This window comes from Arachis hypogaea, chromosome 4 (genome assembly GCF_003086295.3).
Source record: "Arachis hypogaea cultivar Tifrunner chromosome 4, arahy.Tifrunner.gnm2.J5K5, whole genome shotgun sequence".
NCBI lineage: Eukaryota > Viridiplantae > Streptophyta > Magnoliopsida > Fabales > Fabaceae > Arachis > Arachis hypogaea.
The window spans coordinates 117,682,455-117,695,332 of record NC_092039.1 but is presented as its reverse complement, the minus strand read 5'-3'; positions in this window follow the sequence as shown (position 1 = coordinate 117,695,332).

Below are 12,878 nucleotides of genomic sequence, written 5' to 3'. Positions count from 1 at the left end.
GGACGAGTTATACACCGGCCAAACTCAGCAAGAACACTTTACAAAATTAGGAAAAAAGTAAAGAAATTACACAATGTTCGAGAAACGCACTCCTAAAAAATATATGTACATGTCTGCCCGCACAAACCATGGCACAGTCATGGGACTAACGCCAGCAAAATGACTTACGATGAAAACCATGGTTAACCAGAACATAAACAATGTTTGCTTGTCATCACAATCAATTATAAAATGGTGCTTGGTCCATATATTTGAGATGCTAACCCATTAGAGCTTTCAACAAGTAGCTCAAGGTGAAAGTGAAACCCTCTCGAGCATATTACTTCATCAGCAAGAAAACGTGTATATCAAGCCAAGATGAAATCTACATTCACTCTCATTTTCTTAATCATTGCAAAAGTTTTACCTTCCAATAATCTTGAATGTGTCTGCAGTGAACAAATAGCAGGAAGTAATCATATGTTTTTTTCATGAGAATGCACGTTGTGAGGAAACAAGTAAAGCAGAATAGTACCTAAAGATCTAAAGAAAAATGCACAGGTAAAGAAAGTGAGAAAGTGAACCCTTTATACTCTGTATCCTTCATTAGATGCGTTTGACCGCCTCTTCTAATGGAAGATTAGATAAGGGAAGAAAAAATAAAAGACAAAAAAAAAGCTATTTACAAAGTCAACAGGCCTGGAGAGCTCTTCTTTAGCATGGTATGTATATAACTACACTTTACATTATGTATATGAAATATGATGATACCGGAGATCCATCATATAGAGTGTAATTGTATTACAAATTTTACAAGTTAAAAATAAAATCCCTAAATAATTTATAAGTACAAAATATCTTTCATCTTGTAAATTTGTTGAGTTAAATTAGTTCCACTCATCTCAATTTTAATAATATAAAGAATGAATTACAACACATGCCTATATTGTTAGGATTTGGTTGAATTAGTCCTATATTGCTTAGGATAGCAAATAGAGTGGGTGACCTAGGCTATAAATATGAGGCTAAGTTTTTCATTTGTTTTTGCACCAGTCGGAAACACTTTAAGCTTGTATCTGATTTTTCTTTTCCTCTATACTCTTTGATTAGAGAGTGTTGTTAGGTGTAATTAGATATTTGCTTTGAGAGAGTGTGGGTGTATTGGGGTGCCGGTGTTAGAGAGTGGTTTTTTCTCCGGTAATTAGAGTTTCCACGTTAAATTCTTGTGTTGTGATTGTGTCTATTTTATTTCTCTGTCAAAGGTGTTTTCTCAAGGGGGAATGGGGTCTTATTCCCAACATATATGATAACATTACCAAAAAAGTGATCGCTTTTTGTCGTGAAAAAAGCAAAGGAAATTTCGTATTAGAAGTGCCTTCCCCACTGCCAACAAAAAGCGTGTGGAATTTAATTTGGTTAGAGTCAAGTAGTCAACAGATATAGACCCTTTATTTTTTCTTAGCAAGACATGATCGTTTCACACTTCCAATTCTTTTCTTTATTCACAAAAAAATAAAGACTCGAAGGTCGTGAAAGGATCTTGCACTTGCAGTCACTGAATAGAAACACAAGCAAAGAAGATAGTAGTCAGTTACTTAAAGGTGCAAGTTAATTATAAGTCCGTTATTTTAGGAATTTGTTATGTGGTAAGGGCCATGTAAAACCACCTTCCATTTCGGTAATGAATGAAAAATCATACTCATTTCTCCATGATACACCTTCCATATGTGAAATGTAGATTCACTTTCATTATTCTTCCGTATTTGAAATTGAAGATAGTTTCTCTTCAAGATCTTCAAGTAAATCTTGATATTCGACAAATGTGGGTTTGACTGTAGTGCACATATAACAGGCAGGAACCATAGTTATATGCTGTATTAATTATTATTTAGTGTACATACAGGCATGCTATAATTTCCTACAGTAATCTAAATTAAATATACCTGCAATATGGTGCTGTATGCTTTCCACAGTCGAGCATGTTTGGAATAATGTCATTAGTGAGCATGTTTGAGAAAGTATCCAACTGACTCTGTAATTTGAATCTGGCAACACAAAATAATATCTTTAGTGAGGAGCAAAGAAACTAAGCCAAAAAAAAAAACATTAGAATATATCTACCCAAACTTCAGCACTTAACTATCAAAGTTATTTCACCAGGATATATAAATTGGCTTAAACCATTCAGTTAATTATCTTCATTAAGCCTTCATAGAACTTCATCATATGTGTTTCAAATTCATATATAATTTTCGTGAAAATGGCAGAAGATTTTTTATCAGGAAAGAAGTTACAGCAAAGAAGGAAAAATACAATGATTCCTCCAATGCCATGAAACTTTATAGAGCTTAATTGATCACATTTATCAGCTTGAAGCAACAGAGTTTCCGAGTAAATCCTTGTCTTTTTGGTCAATGTATCTTATCTTTCAAAAAAAAAATTGTTCAAACCTCTACTTTATAAGATACCTATGTTCCATACTTCTATCTGAATTTGTAATTTACAAGTAACTTAATATTAGGACATCATCAACATATCTTATAGTAATTTCTCAAAATGGAAATTTTATTTTTGTATTCTTCATACCATAATTATAAAAGGAAATTTCTTACACCAATATTAAGACCGCGATTCATTTTCAACAACAATAAGAATAGAAGCTTTCAAATTAAAGAAGGGTACAAAATCAAAACTAGAGAGGCACCTGCACTGACAAATCCTTTGATATAATTCAAGATGAACTTGATTGGAAAATGGTAGATATAATGCACTTTAGGCAGAGATAGTTGCCTTTGTCCAATGTATATTCTTTTCTCTGAAAGCTGGACCTTGACATAGTTGGAAAGGAAAGATGTCTGCAAATTGAAAAAATGTTGCTGTTTTAAGGAAAGAAACGACATATTAAAGGCTTATCAGGTAAGAACTTTAGAGAATGTGTCATCAAACATTAGTAATAAAAGTTCTGATTAGTTACACCAAAGACATAGCCACAGAACTAGACAACATATAGGTTATTCTTTATCAATAACTGCAGATCAAAACAATTGGAAACTTACAACTTACAAGAATGGAAACTAAGTTGACATTGGTACGTACTCACCATGGCCTGCATATTCTCGCTTTCCCTCTGTAATGAATCTGAATCTGTCTCATCATGCTTTCCAAATATCACTCTATGCTGTGGCAACATGATTATAAAGGAGCCATAAGAAATGGAGTCAATTAGCCGATTTCTGAGGACTAGCTGAAGCAACATGAAAAGTGACATAATGGAGAGCTTCATGATGATCACATCCTTCTAATATCTCTGTTACATAATCTTTCTCCTGTCCTTTAAAGAAACAAGCAATATCTAGAAAAATATCCTTTTCCATAGAATCTAAACCATCATAACTTATTTTCAATACATCAATAATGTCAGAATGTGAAGACTTCTTTATCTTTTCAATAGCACTATGCCAAACCGCAATAGACCTACCATTAAGATAGGAACCCAATACTTTAAGTGCCAATGAAAGACCACCACTATACTTGATCACTTTTTCAGACAAATCCAAAAACCCTTCTGCAGGTTCTAGTTGTTTAAAAGTGATGGTTTTCAGAGGCTAAGAGAAAGGAGGTTGAATCTTAGCTCCTTTTTGCTTGATTACACTTTCTGGTCTTTGAGGAGACTTTTTGATTTTTGTCTCGTCCCTGGCCACGAGACTTTTATTTTTGTCTCGTCACTTGGCACGAGATATATTTGATTTTAGCTCCTGTGCAGCAGAAACAGAAATGGAGTAGAGGAGAGAGAAAGTTACACTCAGATATATCCTGGTTCAGCTGCTAAGTGCAGTGCAGCCTACATCCAGTCTCCATCACAACAATGATGGAATTTCACTATAATCTTCCAGATTACAAACTGTAAAGTGCTAACCCAACTTACAAGGGGATTTCCACAGAATCATGAAACACAACATAGATGAACAAAGGAACTCTAAGGACATCTATGGCTTTTTCTTTTAATTTTGCACTCTCTGCCTTTTTCCGCTCTATGGCTTTTTCATACAAACCTCACTGTTTGTCTTTTTCCATGAGACTCAAGACATGACAAAATTAAACAGAAAAATACTAAACAGAATACATTGAAGGAGAAGAAAATCTGTAAGCTTAGGTAGCTCTGAGACTTCTGTGCCTTGCACTCTCAATGCTTACTTCTAACTCCTTGGTTCAAACCATGGCTGTTCACCCTTTTTATAGAAGAGTGAAGCCTCCATAGTTGAAACCAAAACAAACCAAGCTTAACTTCTTCTCCATGCAAAACGAAACCGGTTTGGCCAGAGAGAGAGAAGAGGTAACCCATGTAAAACCCAACATGCAAATACCTCTAGTCCTTCCTTGGTCATCACTCTTCATCAATCTGAGCGCTCCATCCTTGGCTTGCTCCCCAAGATGGATTTCTGGCCCTTGATGCTTCATGATGATGATGGCTTCATCTGCTCCAATCTCTGCCTCCTCCATCACTTCGCCACTCTAGCTACTTCCTGTGGTGGTTGAGCAGAATCAGAGACAAGCCATCCTCCAAAGATCTTCCTTGCTGGCTGAATCTCATTCTTTCTTTTTGGGTATGAAGAGCTCAAGATTACCACACCAAATCTTACCACTTTTGGTGAAAATCTCAGCCACAGCATACTTTTATTTTGTTATGTTTTCTTGCCATCATCATGATGGTCTTGTAGCTTGCTCTTCCTTCATTTCGGTAGCTCACTTTTGCTTTCATGGCATCCATTGTTTTCTGGTTAATGACCGAAGAGAAGAGGGAAAGAGATGAGAGAGAAGAAACAACCTTGGAAGAAAAGCAATTTAATGAAATAAAAAAAAATTAATTGAGAAAATGTTGCTTTTACTTCCCTTAGAGTGGCGTGTAGCAATGATCCCTTCAATCAAATCAAAGTCAAATTCTCTCTCATGTTTCCAATGTTAGCAAATTAAATTTGAATTCCACTCAAAGAATAAAATGGAATCCGTTGGAAGCATTGAAGCTTTGCATTCTTTACTTCATGGTTTTGGACCATGCATGAGGAACAACTTTTGGGCTTATGTCAACAATAGGATCAAACTGGCCCAAATTATTTCAGCCATGTGCAAATGATAACATTTGCTTTCCTGATGAATTTTTGGATCATGCATTGGGTTACTCATCATGGATCATAGTTGGGCTTTGGAGCAATGAGGTTTAATTTGGCCCAACCAAACAAAACATAGTCTCAGCCACTATGGTTACAATAATTTATCATCAAGGCTGAATAAAAATTATTCCAATAGGCTTGCTTTAATATTAATTTGTTCGGCCCGTTTAGGAATTTGCACAGCAAAAATTATTACAATTAACATACTTTAATCAGAATAAATTAATAATTTTGCTGTTAATAATGTTTGATCATCATCAATTTAGTTTAGAGTTTTCCAAACTCATCAATCTCTCCCTTGATGACAAACATTATTAAAATTGAAATGGAAAGAAATTTAAAGATTGAGTAAAGAATACTCCCTTTGTATTTGAATTTCTCTCCCTTTCTAAATGCCACATGGCTCCCCCTTAATGTATGCTATTTTACCAAGGGAGGCATAAACCTATAACATTTTAATCAAGCCTCAAATAACAATGTTATTTAGCATATTTATTCATGATGCTAAATGCTTGATTTATGAGCAGAGTTGAATGATTATCAAAACTCATTTATTATCAGTAATCTGATTTTCTGTTCAAAGTCACCATAATCAATCAAAATCTGTTTTTGACAAAAGACTTGCTGTTCAAAAATATTTTCCAGTAAATCAGAGCAATCTTGTTATGAAAAATATTTTTCAAGCATGATATAAATTTTTTTTATAAACACAGCAACTTTCATCATTAAGAGCCTAAAGGAATTGCCAAAAATAAATCCAACATAAATCATTTTATCAAGGTAAGTAAAATATATCATCAACACAATAAACATATTTTACCAAGATAAAGATCAAATAATGGCAGCAATATATTTAAAGCAGATGTATCAATCAAAATATGATCAAAACAGATCACAATTAAAGCAGATTCATCAATCAAGCATCAATCCTCTTTAACAGGAGTGATCATGAATTCTCAAGAGAGAATTTCATCCCTGTTTTCTAATTTCAATTTTCAGCATTTTCTCCCCCTTTTGTCATCAAAGGGGCAACTGCAAACAGATTTGATATAGCAAGCAAAATATCCAAAATATAGTCAAACAAAGCAGAGTATCACAGGGTATCTCAGAGTTATAAGAGTATCCAACCCAACAAACAAAATAAAGTATCAGATTGAGCCTACTTAAGCCAATATCCTAAACTTGAAACAGAAGATTAATCACCAGACAGATTGAGATCAGAGTCTCTAGCATCTTCTTCACTGCCAACTCCCAGATCCTTCTCCAAGTTTTCCAGCATCAGACCCACTCTCTCTTTACATCTCCCCCAAGCCCTTTTATTTTCATAGGCTAGCTTGCGAGCAGCCCTATGAAATTGCACCATGAGCTCAGACATATTTGAGAATTCGGTGAGAATTTCTCTTATGGATTCGGTTGCTTTGGAGGATTCAAGCTGACTTTCAAAGTTGCTATCCATTGGCATTGATTTCTTACTCTTGGTTCCTTTACCAGCCGCACCACCTTTGATCATGAAAATTTTGTTCTCCACATCCTCATTTGTTAAATATACCTTAAAGTACTAAAAAATACACGTGAAAAATATTCCATAAGGTAAATTAGCCTTCTTGGTACTTTTTACAGATTCCCACATATGCCTAATCATGAGGTAAGCAAATGAAATAGAAGATGAGGTAACAAGGGCAAATATTATGAGAGAATCAGATACTGTTACCCTATTATGAGAACCACTTTGTGGGGTTAAATTATGAGTAATGATGCGGTGCAGCAGTGAGTTGGTTGGTCCAAGAGCCTTGTGAGTAGGAACAGTGCCGTCCAATCAAGACATGTTTGCACAGATATGTGAAAGAACTTGCTTGTATGTAAACCCAACGTGTTCATCCTATTTGTCACTCATGTATAGCCTCAGTCCTTCATCCGTGTAGCCAAGGGCAGCACTGATGATTTCATTGTTCAGAGTGATATGCACACGCTTCACATAGGAGTGAAGACTTCCATCAATCAGTCTCAGATTGGCATAAAATTGCCTTACCAATTTGGATATACCATTTTGTGAATGAGGAGCAAAGGAGACCATTTGAGATTGTCAAACAGAGGATGCAAGTTGATTTCTTTGGCGGCCAGTTGATCAAAGTTCACTAAGTATGAGGGACACAGATGCCTTTTTTCCAAAATCTCTTGGTGAAATTCATAAAATGCACATGTAACATATCTTGACGGATCATAATGAGAGTGTGGCTTGTGAAATTTGTTCTTGAAGTCCAGTGATTCAAGGTTTGCGAGTTCTCTGATTTCATGCAACACGAAACCTTTGGGCTTCTGAGAGCTCCTGCCAGATGTGTGGGGCGTTGCTTTCTTTAGTGAGGGAGGCAGTGGTGATGCAATGGGTGAGGTGTGAGATGATTCTTCCTCAACACTTGGCTCCTTATTTTTGCCTCGGCCAGAGCTTTTGTGAGAAATCTTCTTTCTCATGGTGGTTGTCCGTTTGGTAGGTTGAGAGGGAGAGGATGAAGATGTAGAGTGAATGTGAATATGTGTGTGTGATTGTGGTGTGGACTGTTTTTGAGAGAGACGGATTCTTTCACTTTTTCTTGATGCAGTTTTCTTTTTCATTATGTGAAGAGAGAAAATGAGGGTGGAAGAAGAAGAGATGGCCGAAGAGAGTGGTGAGTGGAGGGAGGTTAGAGAGGCAATAAATGTTGATTTGAAAGAGATAGTGGAGGAAGTTAATGGTCATCATGGCGCGGTTATTAACCAAGGCGGTTTCCAAGGGTTTGAAAATGTGGTTTCCTTAAATCAAGGGATTAGTTGAAAAGGAAAGATTTGATTTGACACTATGCTTCTTCCAACAAGATATGATAAGACAACTTAGAGATTTTGATTTTCAAAAAGGTGAGAAACTAACAAAACGGTCAGAGTGGGGTAAAAAAGATTTAGTGGAGCCCATAGGAATTTATTTCTGCGCAGTCTCCCCCTTAATCACAACTCTCCCAGCATGCCTTTATTTTTATCTCGTCCATTCCTACGAGATAAAACTGAACAGAATTAGAATTTCACAAATTTTCAACAAAGCTTAAATCAATCATGCCCAAGCTTTTTCTTAATGAACAAAATCTGTCTTTATAGAGGGGTTTTGTAAAAATATCAGCAAGTTGTTCTTCAGATTTTACAAATTGAATATCAATAGTACCCTTTTGCACATGTTCTCTAATGAAATGATATTTGATCTCAATGTGCTTAGTTCTTGAGTGCAAAACAGGATTTTTTGAAATATTTATAGCACTCATGTTATCACAAAATAAGGGTATACTATTGATCTTTAATTTGTAATCTTCCAATTATGTTTTTAACCAAATTAATTGTGAACAACAAGCAGATGCGGATATATATTCAGCTTCAGCTGTGGATAGAGCCACTGTGGCTTGTTTTTTGCTTGACCACATGTTGAGTGAGCTTCCAAGGAAGCAACACATGCCGGAGGTGCTCCTTCTATCCACTCTGTCTCCCGCATAATCTGCATCACAAAACCCTACTACACAAAAATCATCAGATTTAGGATACCATAAGCCATACTCACTAGTTCCCTTAATATATCTAATGATGCGCTTAACGGCTGAAAGATGGGATTCATTTGGGTGAGATTGAAATATTGAGCATACACCCACACTTTGGATAATGTCCGGTCTAGAGGATGTGAGATACATGAGTGATCCTATCATACCTCTATACCTTGTCTCATCCACATCTTTTCCATTATCATCTTTTTCAAGTTTAGTGTTTGGATGCATTGGAGTTCTCATTGATTGGTTTGGAATTTTCTAGGCCAAATTTCTTGATTAATTCTTTAGCATACTTTCCTTGGTGAATAAAAGTGCCACTAGGAGTTTGTTTAATTTGGAGGCCAAGAAAGAAAGTTAGCTCTCCCATTAAACTCATTTCAAACTCACTAGTCAGGAGTTTTTCAAACTCTTCACACAAGAACTCATTGGCCGATCCAAACACAATATCATCCACAAAAACTTGAACTAGAAGCATATCATCATTAGATGCTTTAATGAATAAAGTTGTGTCCGTGGTACCCCTTTGAAATTGATTTTCTAATAGGAAGGCACTAAGCCTTTCATACCAAGCTCTTGGAGCTTGTCTAAGGCCATAAAGAGCCTTTGAAAGTTTAAAAACATGATTTGAAAAATCTTTATGTTCAAAACCGGGGGGTTGAGCCACATACACTTCTCTATCAATAAAGCCATTAAGGAACGCACATTTAACATCCATTTGAAACATTTTGAAACCCTTATGGGCAGCATAGGCAAGAAGCAACCTAATTGCTTCCATTCTAGCTACCGGAGCAAAAAACTCATCAAAATCTATTCCTCTTCTTGATCGTAACCTTGGGCCACTAATCTAGCCTTGTTACAAACAACTTGTCCATCATCACCAAGTTTATTTTTAAACACCCACTTAGTACCCGTAACTTTCTTACCATCCGGATGAGGTACTAGTGTCCAAACCTCATTCTTGTCGAATTGCGCAAGCTCTTTTTGCATGGCTTTGACCCATGATGGATCTTCAAGAGCTTGTTTGACATTGTTGGGCTCTAATTGTGACAAGAGTGCAAAGTTGCTTGGTTCGGATTGTCTTTTGGTTGAGGATCTTGTTGTTACTCCTTGGGAGGGATCACCAATGATGAAATCATGAGGATAACCCCTCATAGACTTCCATTCTCTAGGCTTCCTTTATGGTGTTGAGCTTTGATGAGTTTCTGTTGGTCTCACTGTTTCAGTTTCTCGTTCTGGCTCAAGAGACAAAATGGAATTGTCTCCTCCAATCTGATGAGACAAATCTGGACTGGCAGATTCTTCATTTTGGGCAGACTTGGGATTTTCTTTGCTTGTTCCAGCCCCTTCACAATCTGAATCATTATCTATCACAGTACTGGGAATTAATTTAGAATCACAAAAAGTAACATGTATGGATTCCTCTATGGTCCTATGTTCTTTGAGATAAATCCTATAAGCCTTACTAGTGGTGGAGTATCCAATAAACATTCCTTCATAAGATTTTGGATCAAACTTGCCAAGATTTTCTTTGTTGTTAAGCACAAAACATTTGCATCCAAAAACATGAAAATACTTAAGATTTGGAGGGGTTCCTTTCCATAGTTCATAAGGAGTTCTTTTCAACCATTTTCTAATTATTGTTCTATTCAAAATATAGCATGATGTATTTACAGCTTCAGCCCATAAAAATTTAGGAACCTCATTCTCATATAACATAGCCCTAGTCATCTCTTGATTGATGGTTTCAGTGGCTAAGAGAAGGGGGGGTTGAATCTTAGCCCCTTTTTCAAAAGCTAACACTTGCTGATTCTTGGAAGAGACTTTTCTGTTTTTGCTCGTCACTTGACACGAGCAACTTTGTTTTGTCTCGTCCCTTGCCACGAGACTTTTTGTTTTGTCTCGTCACTCGGCACGAGAAAATTCTGTCTTTTGCTCGTGTGTGATAGAAAACAGAAATGGAGTAGAAAGAGAAGAAGATTGCACCCAGATATATCCTGGTTCGGCTGCTAAGTGCAGTGCAGCCTACATCCAGTCTCCATCACAAATATGATGGAATTTCACTATAACCAATCTGATTACAACTTGTAAAGTGCTAACCCAACTTACAAGGGGATTCCCACAGAATCATGATACACAACAAAGATGTACAAAGGAACTCTAAGACATCAATGGCTTTTCTTTTAATTTTGCACTCTCTGCCTTTTTCCGCTCTATGGCTTTTTCATTACAAACCTCACTTGTTTGCCTTTTACCATGAGACTCAAGACATGACAAAATTAAACAGAAAAATACAAAACAGAGAACATTGAAGGAGAAGAGAAATCTGTTAGCTCAGGTAGCTCTGAGAACTCTGTGCCTTGCACTCTCAAACTTTCTCCTTGACTCAAACTGTGGTTGTTTCCCCTTTTTAAAGAAACAGGAAAGCCTCCACACTTGAAGCCAAAACCGAACCAACTTTCTTCCTCCTTCAACAAACTGGTTCGGCCACACAAAGAGAGAAGAGATAACCATGTATTAACCAACATGCAATTACCTCTAATCCTTTCTTGATCATCAACCTTCATCAATCCGGGCTCTCCATCCTTGGCTTGCTCTCCAAGATGGATTTCTGGCCCTTGATGCCTCATGATGATAATGACTTCATCTGCTTCAATCTCTGCCTTCAACCATCACTTCGCCACTCTAGCTACTCCCTGTGGTGGTTGAGCAGAATCAAAGACAAGCCATGCTTCAAGAATCTCCTCTAGCTGGCCGAATCTTCATCTTCCTTTTCTGAGCATGAAGAGCTCGAGATTACCTCACCAAATCTAACCACATTTGGTGAAAATCTCAGCCACTACATACTTTACTTTTTCCTGCCATCATTAACTTGATGGTCTTGATGCATGCTTCTCTTTCCTTTTCTTCGTTGAAGAGCACGGCCTCCATTGTTTCCTGGACAAGGACCGAATAGAGAAGAAGAAAGAGATGAGAGAGAATTAAAGAATCTGAAAGAAAAGCAACACAAAGTGGTTGATCAAATTAATTAGGCTTAGCTTGCTTTTACTTCCCTATTGAGTGGCGTGTAAGACATAATAGCCATCAATCACTTCAGCTGAATTTTTCTCTCTCATGTTCCCCATGCATTATTTAACAATGTAATAGATTTTGAAATCCATCACTTTGTTAGAGTTTGGTTCCGTTGGAAGCACTATGCTTTCATTTTCCTTTTGATTCGGACCAAACATGGAAGCTATTCTCTTTAGTATAATTTTGGGCTTGTGACAAAATGATCAAAGCTGGCCCATTTAATAAGCATTTGCTTTCCTGATACAATTGTGTAGCGGATCAAGCATAGGAAGCAAATAAGAAAGCATTTGTTTTGGGCTTGCAACATTAATATTTATTCTGGCCCAATTAAAACTAGCTTCAATTATAAACACACAGCTGCAACAGTTGGGCTTTGTTAATTCTCTTTTGTTTCGGCCCAACAAAATCTGCACAACAAAATTATTAATTAAGCACATATGAGTTAAGATCAAATTAATAATTTTGTAATCTTAATATTTTAATAATGTTTATTCATCATCAAAATTTAACAAGAGTTTTCCAAACTCATCAGGCTTCTATTCCTTCTTTCAACAACCCCATTTTGTTGAGGTGTTCTAGGGCATGAAAAATTATGAGTAATTCCAAAGTCATTCCAAAGTCATCACAGAATTTTTCAAAGTCTTGGATTTCAAATTCTTTTCCGTGATCACTTCTTAAATGGGCTACTTTTAAATCCTTTTCATTTTGAATTTTCTTGCAAAGGGTTGAGAAAGCATGAAAAGCATCATTTTTATGAGTAAGAAAAAGTACCCAACCAAATCTAGAGTAATCATCCACCACCACTAAACCATAGTGTTTACCTCCTAAACTTTGAGTTCTTATTGGACCAAAAAGATCAATGTGTAACATCTCTAATGGCCTTTTGGTTGAAATTTCATCTTTTGGTTTAAAAGAGGATTTAACTTGTTTGTCTAATTGACAATCATCACAGGTAAGATCCTTATCAAATTTGATTTTGGGAATTGCTCTAACCAAATTTTTCTTTACTAGCTTAAGAAAATTTGGTACATGCTAGTATGACCCAACTTTCTATGCCATAGCCATTTTTCAGATTCAAAGGAAGTAAAGCATGTTACATTTTGTT